The 10,982-nt window shown below is 36.4% G+C and overlaps 1 pseudogene; it reads right to left on the reverse strand.

Moving 5' to 3' along the window:
• Positions 1 to 1,154: 1,154 nt before the first annotated feature.
• LOC103672354 lies at positions 1,155 to 2,546 on the reverse strand (annotated as a pseudogene).
• Between the last annotated feature and the right edge of the window lie 8,436 nt (positions 2,547 to 10,982).

A 10,982-nucleotide genomic window follows, 5' to 3' on the forward strand; every position in this document is an offset into this window, starting at 1 on the left:
TATTTCCATGAAAAAATGCCACTGGAATTTGATAGGGATTGCACTGACTCTGTTGCTACTTTGGGTATTGTGGACATTTTAACAATATTAATTATTCTGATCCATGAACATAGAATACCTTTCTATTTATTCATATCTTCAATCTTTCATCATTGTTTTCTAGTTTTCAGTGTACAAATCTTTCACCTACCTGGTTAAATTTAATTCTAAGTATTTTACTCTTTTTAATGCTGGTATTAATGGGATTGTTCTGTTAATTTCATTTTTGGATGGTTCATTATTACTATATAGAAATACAACTAATTTTTGTATGTTGGTTTTGTATCCTGCAACTTCACTGAATTAGTTTATTATTTCTAACAGGGTTTTTTGGGGGGGGTTGTTTTGTTTTTGGATTTTGTTTTTGTTGTTTTTTTGGTGGAGTCTATAGGGTTTTCTGTATAAATCATGTCATCTGTAGACAGAGACAACTTTAATTCTTCCTTTATGATTCAGATGCCTTCTATTTCTTTCTCCTTACCTAACTGGCTAGGATTTCCAGTAGTATGTTGAGTAGAAATGGCAGGAGAGGGCATCCTTATCTTATTCCTGACCTTAAAGGAAAAAATTTCAGCTATTCACCATTGAGTATGATGATGTTAGCTGTGGGCTTATGATATATGACCTATATTATGTTGAGGTACATAATGGGGAGTTTTTAATCAGGAAAGGATGCTTTATTTTGTCAATTGCTTTTTCTGCATCTATTGAGATGATTATATGATTTTCATCCTTCATTCTATTAATATGGTATATCACATTTAATAATTTGCCTATGTTGAACCATCCTTGCATCCCAGAGATAAATCCTTCTTGAATATGGTGTATAATCCTTTTAATATGCTGCTGAATTGAATTGTCCATAGCAGTTTGTTATGATCCTTTTTATTTCTGTGCTCTCAGACATAAAGGTTATGATGTCTCCTCTTTCATTTATAATTTTATTGAATCTTTTCTTTTTTTCCTTAGGATAGCTAAAGGTTTGTTTTTTTTCTTTTTAAAAAACAGCTAAGTTTTGTCAATCCTTTTTATTTGTTTTTCTCATCTCCATTTTATTGATTTCTGCTCTGAACTTTATTATTTTCTTCCTCTTGCCAATTTTGGGCTGTTGATTTTTCTTTTTCTAGTTCCTTGAAGTTAAAGTTAGGTCAAAATAATACTTTTTTTCCCCTTAATTTAGGCATTTATAACTATGAGACTTGCTTTTTCTGTATCCTGAAAGTTTTGGTATGTTGTGTCTCCCCATTATTATTTGTCTCAAGATAGTACTCTATTCCTCTTTTGATTTATTCTTCAATCTATTAAGTGTTCATATTCATGTTGCTTAATATTTCCACATGTTTGTGAATTTTCCAACTTTCTTCCTGTTACTGATTCCTAGTTTGATAAATTGTGTTCTTGAATGGATTTCAACTTGATACTTGATATGATTTCAACCTCAATTTGTTAAGACTTGCTTCTACATAAAAATCACTTTTATAATAAAGCTCCTTTCATTAAAACATACTCTGATCAAATCTTGCAAAGGAAAGCTCACCTAGTCTCAAGTTGACAATATAAAAGCAAGGACAAAGGACAGGTTCTCTGCTGTGATCATGTTTAGGACATTCACAAAGGTGAATGAAGGGTGAGCTAGGCCCCAGGAGCACCATTGTACTGTCTGCACCCAAATTTCCACATACTGTCCTCCACCCCCACCCGCAGCCTTGAAATGGTCAGCTTGTGGGTTGTACACTGTCCACACTGATTCTCCCACAAACAGCCACATGACCTTCATGTAGTTTTTTTTTTTTTCTCTAGCGTGAAGCGGTGACAAATCCTGATAGGAAGAGTTATCATGTCTCCTTTTTCCATGAAAATGTGAATCTACTTGTTCTCTTTATCTTTCACATCAAAGTAGCCACTGCTGCCCAGAATGGAGCAGATCTTATCATCCAGGTGCTCCTCACAGACCATCTTAATCTTTTTTTCGTGATTTGGTTGTTTATCTTTGCATACGGTTTTTATGTCCATCTAGTAGTTTCTCTCTCTTCAGATTTTTTCTAATTTTGGATCATTCTCATATTTGTCAGCAACCAACCTCTAGTAAAGAACCCCCAGCTGGTGCAGCTGCTCGGGAGGCTGGTTTGGTGTGGTGGGCCGCCTGGAGCCAAGGGCGAATTGTCCATGTACCAGCTCTGTACCATGGCCCAGCTGGGTTACCAGGAGCACCTGCCTGCTCAAATGCCCTGCCTGCCTGGCCCACTGACCCCACACCAGTAGCTGTGGGAGGTGGTGGAAGAAGAGCAGTCCTTGTACACTTTTGATGAGGACTTATTTTTCATTATATGATGAGTTTCTTTGTCTCTTTATGAGAGTTTTGATTTAAAATCTATTTTGTCTCATATAAGTGTGGCCATCCCTGTTCTCTCTTGGTTTCCATCTTCATGGAATATCTTTTTTCCATTCATTCACTTTCAGACTAACCGTGTCCTTAAAGCTATAATGAATCTGCTGTAGATAGCGTATTGTTGGATCTTGTTTTTTCATCCCTTTAGCCTTTCTATATCTTTTGATTGGCAATTTTAATCCTTTTACATTGGTAATAAAATGAAAACTTCTCTAGGAGTACTCATCACATACCAGGAAACCCCAATAAGGCTATCACTGGGTTTTTTAGTAGAAATTTTGCAGACCTGAAGAAAGGGGGGGGGGAGAAAAAGAAAAAAGAAAACTATACCTGGCAAAGGTCCTTCAAAAATGAAGAGAAATGGACTTTTCCAGACAAGCATAAGCACAGAAAGTTTATCACCATGAGAACAGTCTTACAAGAAACGCTAAAGGGGGTTCCTCAAATTAAAATGAAAGACACTAATTAGTAACATGAAAACATATAAAAGTATAAAACTCACCATTAAGGTAAGTATACGGTCAAGTTCTGAATACTCTAACACTCTAAATAATTGTAAATAATTTTTAACTCTGCTTCAGGCCCAGAACATTCTGAAGTAATATTTCATTCAGTATATATTAAACTCATCACCACATTCTTCCACCAACAATGATTATATGCTGCTTATCCGGGATTTTCAAGATCAGAGATGGCAGTTGTTTTATTCACTCCTGACATACATAGTGTCATATCTGGCACATGAAACTAGTCTTTAGCTAAAAAACAAAATCGTTATGAATGCTGTTTAATGATCTTTGTCAGTTATGCTCAGAGTGTGGCTCTCAGACCAACAGCACTGGTGTTACCGAATTTGTTTTAAACCTAAGTCCAGGGGTGCCTGGGTGGCACAGCGGTTAAGCGTCTGCCTTCGGCTCAGGGCATGATCCTGGCATTATGGGATCGAGCCCCACATCAGGTTCCTCCGCTATGAGCCTGCTTCTTCCTCTCCCACTCCCCCTGCCTGTGTTCCCTCTCTTGCTGGCTGTCTCTGTCTCTGTCAAATAAATAAATAAAATCTTAAAAAAAAAAAAAAACTAAGTCCAAGAGTCCTACATAGACACATAAAATTGGAATACACAGAGGTTGGAACGACTCACATGTGTTTTAACAAAATCTCTAGGTGATTTGTGTACTAATTAAAGTTTGAGAAGCCCTGGTCTAGGTAAAGTCTTCAAGACGCAAGTAAAATATTTAGAACTTATGTTTTGAAAATATAATGCCATTTAAAGGGGGATATTATAGTCAAATACGTGGACAGATATAGTGAAGAGTTAGCATATGTCACATAAAGATAAACTCTTCTGGATTTAGAATCTATATCAATTTACTTTCATATTTCACAAATTAAGTGACCACTTTTGACATGCTGGTGGTATTAATGAGTATGCACTGCGTATGCCATAATAAATTAGAAACTTAGCATATATCTGAAAGAGATAGAATCCTTGCGTTATCATATGTGAATTATGACAAATAATGAGCGTACCATAAAAATTCAAATGAAATTAATATCTTGACAAGAAAAAAACTCAGTAGTCAAGGAATATGATGACAGCTTAGGAGAATTGCTAATATTGAGAAAAACCTTTTGGAAGAAAGCATACTCTGAATTCTTCTTAAGTAGAGTATGAATGCTTTATTACAAAGAAAAATAAGCACTCACTGCATATAACCAACAGCTTAGTAAAAGTTTAAGGAGAAAAAAACACACATTTGGGAAGTTGTAAAGCAGAAACATTGGCTAGAAGGAAAAATAGAGATTGAGACAAAGAGGAAAGTGAGAATAACAATAAAAAAAATAAGCTAGAGATAGAGAACAGATGGAGATATAGCCAGAGGTAGAAAAAAAGAGCAAAAGGATCTTGGAGGCAGTTAGCTGAGGATATGTAAACTTCTAAATATGAAGATACTTGTATGGGGGCTTCAGAATTGCTTAGACACTCAATGAGCTGTATGTGAACACATTCACATGCCTCCTGCCTACCCACTCTCCCACTTGTAGCTACAGACAAAAAGGAAAAGGATGAGAACGGTGTTTGGTACTTTATTCTAAAGGCATTTTTGTCCTGGTGTGTAGGAAGTGTTGAAAATAATAAGGCTCTTTTTAAGATGCCATTCCTTGGCTTTCTATGGGAGAAGTATCCACTGTAGGATAGCAATCTACTCAGGAGAATTCAAAATCCTACCCAGGAGAGACACAGTATTGGAATTATCATCAAGTACCATATTATAAGAATTGTCTTTTCTTCTCAAATTTCAGAAGCAATAGCATGTTTTCAGACTTTTATTACTTTCATAAACATCACTACAAAAACAGGTCATTGTTATTTTTTTTTAATTAAAAGTAATTTTTAGAACAACATCAAACCAAGCTAAAGCTACCTGAGGAGAGAGAAACTAGTCAGTTTTCAACTCCTATAATCACACTCTATTGATGGACATCTTTACATGGACACATTTATGTGCATGTGAATTTTAGAAAAAGAAGCTCACAGGCTGCATCAATTTTTAGTGCCAATCCACCAAGTAGCTACAATCATTGCTATTTTAATAACTGTATTCATTTCAAAGAAACCCAAGTAATGCAGCTTTCCGCAAAAGCCTTGAAACTGACTAAGCCCTTAGGGTATCAGCATTTCTCAAGGAAAGAGGTTCACAGTTTACCGTGCTATTTATAAGCATATTGAAAGAGAAAGATTAAAAACAGCATTGTAAGTGTCTCCCTACATTTTATGCCTGCCAACTCTTTACTCATATTATAAAAAAGAAAAAAGAAAAGAGTGTAAACTAAGAGGATATAATCTACTCATACCTTGATTAAACTAAGGCAGAGAAATCCAAAAGTTTCTGTGCTGCTCTGGAGAAATGCCTTGGAGGGTGTCTGCTGAAGCCCTCACATTTGTGGAGCCTGTCATATACCAATCTAGCTGACCACCTCCCCGAAGGCTTCAGAGATCAATCCAGTTCTATACTGATTTCTTCCTTGCTCATAAAGACCAGATTATATTCTCAAGTAGCGTATATAAATCTTGATGTGGGTTGACACTCCCCACCTAGATCATATAGTCTTAAAGAAGCTTCTCTTATAGCCCACCCAGGATGCAATGTAGTATTTTATGCACAGAAGATGCTAAATATTTCACTTTAAGACTGAGTCATCATGCTTAATGTATTTACCAGAGATTCCGTATTTGTCACACAAGGATATTTGACTCAGCCAATATTGTAGCCACATGTAATTTGTTTGGGAGCTGAGTGCTTTTATAATGGTTGCCAAGGATAATAAATCTAAGCAGAATTCAAAACTCACATTTTGTATTCATTATAAACTTTTCTAAAGTGAGAAAAAGTCCAAGATTTTATACCCAACATTTCCAGAGAGGATCTTTGAAGGAAAATTCTTTCAAGTTTGGGGAGAAATGAGAAAAAGAAGACAACATTTGTAAAACTGACAATCCTTATACTATTCTTCATACAGGGGTTTACTTTAGGATTAAATGGGTCATGGGTGCATTGGTCATGACAGCCAAGCCCAAAAATCCAGAAGTTGTCTGCTGAGGCAATATTTGTCATTGGGATTGTTGAAAACTCTGGAATAGTAGCCAAAGGCATGAGACTCTTTATACCTCACTCATTTAGGTTTAGAGGACGTTACTGTTTCGGTTGAAGATTTCAACCTGCTGAAAGAGAGTTCGGAGAAAAAAAATAATTTCTACTCTTCTGAAGAGGAAGTCTACTTTCTACCTTCAAGCTGTTATCTTGCAGCATAATTAGTGTGAACATACTTAGTTGTGTAGAAAATTTCAGTGTCTATGTTTCAGGGGATATCCTGTTTTTCTTGGAAAATTTTAGAACTCCAATCAACAGTTGCTAATCTGTAGTAACCTGTGGCTCTTGAAAGGCGTGAAGCACCTTGTTGGTGATCATTTCTGAAAACAACGTCATACGCTGCATCCAGGTACCGAGTGAAAATTCCTCCAGCATGTAATGGTTTGAACACATTTCTTCCCAAATGTTTAGCAGGTTTCTCAAAAGATTAAGCATATCCCTCCAACATTCCCAAATAAATCCCTTAGTGCATATCCAAGATAATCACAAACTTAACTTTTCAGGCAGGGGAAAGATGATACTATGGAAGACTGGAAAAAGATCAAGATTGGGCACCAATCTGCTTGGTTTCTAATCTCATCTGTGAAATAATCTTGAATGTATCGCAGATGACATGATACTCTATATAGAAAACCCAAAAGAATCCACCCCCAAACTACTAGAACTTAGAGAGCAATTCAGTAATGTGGCGGGATACAAAATCAATGCTCAGAAATCAGTTGTATTTCTATACACAATGAGACTGAAGAAAGAGAAATTAGGGAATCCATTCCATTTACAATAGCACCAAAAATCATAAGTTATCTTGGAATTAACTTAACCAGAGACGTAAAGGATCTATATTCTAGAAACTACAAATCACTCTTGAAAGACATTGAAGAAGACACAAAAAGATGGAAAAATATTCCATGCTCATGGATCGGAAGAATAAACATAGTTAAAATGTCTATGCTACCCAGAGCAATCTACACTTTCAATGCCATCCCGATCAAATTTTTCAAAGAACTGGAGCAAACAGCCCTTAAATTTGTGTGGAAACAGAAAAGGCCCCAAGGGGTGCCTGGGTGGCTCAGTCATTAAGCGTCTGCCTTCGGCTCAGGGCGTGATCCCAGTGTTCTGGGATCGAGCCCCACATCACGCTCCTCTGCTGGGAGCCTGCTTCTTTCTCTCCCACTCCCCCTGCTTGTGTTCCCTCTCTTGCTGGCTGTCTCTCTCTGTCAAATAAATAAATAAATAAAATCTATAAAAAAAAAATAAATAAATAAAAGAAAAGGCCCCGAATCGCCAAGGAATTGTTGAAAAGGAAAAACAAAGCTGGGGGCATCACGTTGCCGGATTTCAAGCTATACTACAAAGCTGTGATCACCAAGACAGCATGAAACTGGCACAAAAACAGACACATAGACCAGTGGAGCAGAATAGAGAACCCAGAAATGGACCCTCGGCTCTTTGGGCAACTAATCTTTGACAAAACAGGAAAAAACATCCAGTGGAAAAAAGACGGTCTCTTCAATAAATGGTGCTGGGAAAATTGGATAGCTATGTGCAAAAAAATGAAACTTGACCATTCTCTCACACCATACACAAAGATAAACTCCAAATGGATGAAAGACCTCAATGTGAGACAGGAATCCATCAGAATCATAGAGGAGAACATAGGCTGCAACCTCTTTGATATCAGCCACAGCAACTTTTTTCATAACACATCTCTAAAGGCAAGAGAAACAAGAGAAACAAAAGAAAAAATGAACTTGTGGGACTTCATCAAGATAAAAAGCTTCTGCACAGCCAAGGAAACAGTCAAAAAAACAAAGAGGCAGCCCATGGAATGGGAGAAGATATTTGCAAATGACACTACAGATAAAAGACTAGTATCCAAGATCTACAAAGAACTTCTCAAACTCAATACATGGGAAACAAATAATCAAATCAAAAAATGGGCAGAAGACATGAACAGACACTTTTCCAATAAAGACATACAAATGGCTAACAGACACATGAAAAATGTACAAAATCATTAGCCATCAGGGAAATTCTAATCAAAACCACCTTAAGATACCACCTTATGCCAGTTAGAATGGCAAAAATGGACAAGGCAGGAAACAACAAATGTTGGAGAGGATGTGGAGAAAGGGGATCCCTCTTACACTGTTGGTGGGAATGCAAGTTGGTACAGCCACTCTGGAAAACAGTGTGGAGGTCCCTTAAAAAGTTAAAAATTGAGCTACCCTATGATCCAGCAATTGCACTACTGGGTATTTACCCCAAAGATACAGACGTAGTGAAGAGAAGGGCCATATGCACCCCAATGTTCATAGCAGCCTTGTCCACAATAGCTAAATTGTGAAAGGAGCCAATATGTCCTTCAACAGATGACTGGATTAAGAAGATGTGGTCCATATATACAATGGAATATTACTCAGCCATCAAAAATAATGATTTCTCAACATTTGCAGCAACATGGACGGCACTGGAGGAGATAATGCTAAGCGAAATAAGTCAAGCAGAGAAAGACAATTATCATATGGTTTCACTCATTTATGGAACATAAGAAGTAGGAAGATCAGTAGGAGAAGAAAGGGAAGAAGAAAGGGGGGGGGGTAAACAGAAGGGGGAATGAACCATGAGAGACTATGGACTCTGGGAAACAAATTGAGGGCTTCAGAGGGGAGAGGGGTGGAGGAATGGGATAAGCTGGTGATGGGTATTAAGGAGGGCATGCATTGCACAGTGCACTGGGTATTATAGCCAGTAATGAATCATGGAACTTTACATCAAAAACTAGGGATGTATTGTATGGTGACTAACATAATATAATAAAAAATATTATTATAAAAAAAAGAAAGTAAATATCTTTAGCTCTCTGGGATTCAGCTAAATAATTTCCATAGTCTTACCCAGCTTTAGCCTGTAACATGAGGAGCCTGGAAATATCTCTATTCTTTTTTGACCATTACCATGATAACAATATGTTGTCAATAAATATATATCATATTCTCCTTTTCTTTCATCTGCATAATGTGCTATCTATTTTTCCAGCCAGATATAAAACTGAGGAATTTACAGACCCTGTACTAATTAGGGTTCTTCTGGTTAAGATTAATAAAATATGACTTGAATTCATTCAAAAAGAAAACATTTTTATAAGTATTGAGAAAAATCTGGAATATCATATAGTCCCATACTGGCACATTCAAAGAAATATGGTCTGTTAATCAAATTTAATTATTGATAAAAGAAAAAATTACTCAAATCTTTACTGAAGTCTCTCAAACAAATTCAAAGAAATAGATTTGTAATTCACAGTATTTCATAAAATTCTCTACTTCTTTAATTCTCAACAGCTCTCACACACTGAGGCCAGTTTCCTGCTCCTCTTTCAACTCCCTCTGAGTCCACTCCTAATCAAACAGTACCCCAAGCACCTCCCCTTTTCAAAATTCTATAGTTTCGCCCATTTTTAATCCCCTTTTCCAATGTAAAGTAAAGCTTTCCTCTTCCTAATATCTGGCCTCTCCACCAATCACTCAGAATCAGTAGTACAAAGCCAGGGAACTTAGGTGGAAAACTTGGAATCAACTTTAGAAAGTGAAGAAAAAGAGGGAAAAGGAGAGGGATTATCTCAATGGAGATATTAAAAAGGGAAAAGTTAGAAAATTCTTATAATTTTACATATTCTTTTATTTTCTACACTTTAACATTCAAGGGGAAAGGGGCAGTGGGCTCCTGACCAGTCTATATGAAGCACATAGCTGGTTCTCTGGAATACACTAGAAATAGTAGTATGGATATTTTCAAGGGTATCTTTTTTTCAATCTCTGCTTTTTCTCTTGGTGCATGTTTGTATCTATCTTCTCTCCTGCTCTAGAAACTGTTCTTCACTGCATTTTTGTCTCCGTATGGGAGAAAACACATTCCCAGTGAGCTTTCCATTTAATATGTTATGTACTCAGCTACCCAGAGAGTAAATAATCTCTTTGTAATAGGAAGGGAATCTGATTCAGTTTATATCTCATGTCCATTCAACACCTAATTAAAAATGGCCCAGGTGATTGGTTCATATTATCCCAAATACATCTCAATATGGATATAAATGCAGTGGAAGGTACAGTCTACAAAGACAGTGCAACTGGCATCAACTGCAGGGCCAATCATGAATTCCAAGTCTGAGTGTAAGAGTAAAATTCCTGATTATTTGGATAGGCTTGGAGTATCATCCCATTCCTCTTCATTGTTGTTATTTTAATTGTATTTCATGTATCTCAGTTTCAATAATGTATCCCTTACTGGAGAGAGAGAGACTTTAAAAATACACTTCTAGAGATAAAATGTTTTGTTCATTACTCATTGTATATCTTTGCACAGTATTGTCACATGTATCAGTTTTCCTAATGAAACTTATTGATTTTTATTTTTACCCAGAATCTTGCTTTCAGAATAGTAAGATATTTTAAAAATTCAGTATATTCATTGTATAGATGATGCAACTGAGAGACTTATCCAAGACCACAGAGCTTAAGAAGAAAACACAGCAATTTTATCTCCTCCTTACTTTTCATTTAATTTCACCTGTGGTCCCCAGCAATGTCGGTAAGCCTGGTCTGTGCATTGGAGGAAGAGTCAACTTAAGGTTGGCTAGGTTACTGTACCTAATTTTCAGAAGAAAGAGTAAGTCAGAACCAGCAGTTCTATAATTTAATACAAGTTAATATGCTAGCTACATTCATTGTTAAGCAAGGTACAAAGTTATATGACCCAGGGAATTCATAAAACTCTGGATTTTCTTTGTATCTTAATACCCCTAGTAAAAGTGAATTCTTCCATAGCTTTAGCTGTACATAAGAGGTTTAAAAATGACCTTCAATCAAATACCTAAATTCCAGGCATACAGAAAGAATTAATT

The sequence above is a fragment of the Ursus maritimus genome, unplaced genomic scaffold, assembly GCF_017311325.1.
Source record: "Ursus maritimus isolate PB19 unplaced genomic scaffold, ASM1731132v1 scaffold_23, whole genome shotgun sequence".
NCBI lineage: Eukaryota > Metazoa > Chordata > Mammalia > Carnivora > Ursidae > Ursus > Ursus maritimus.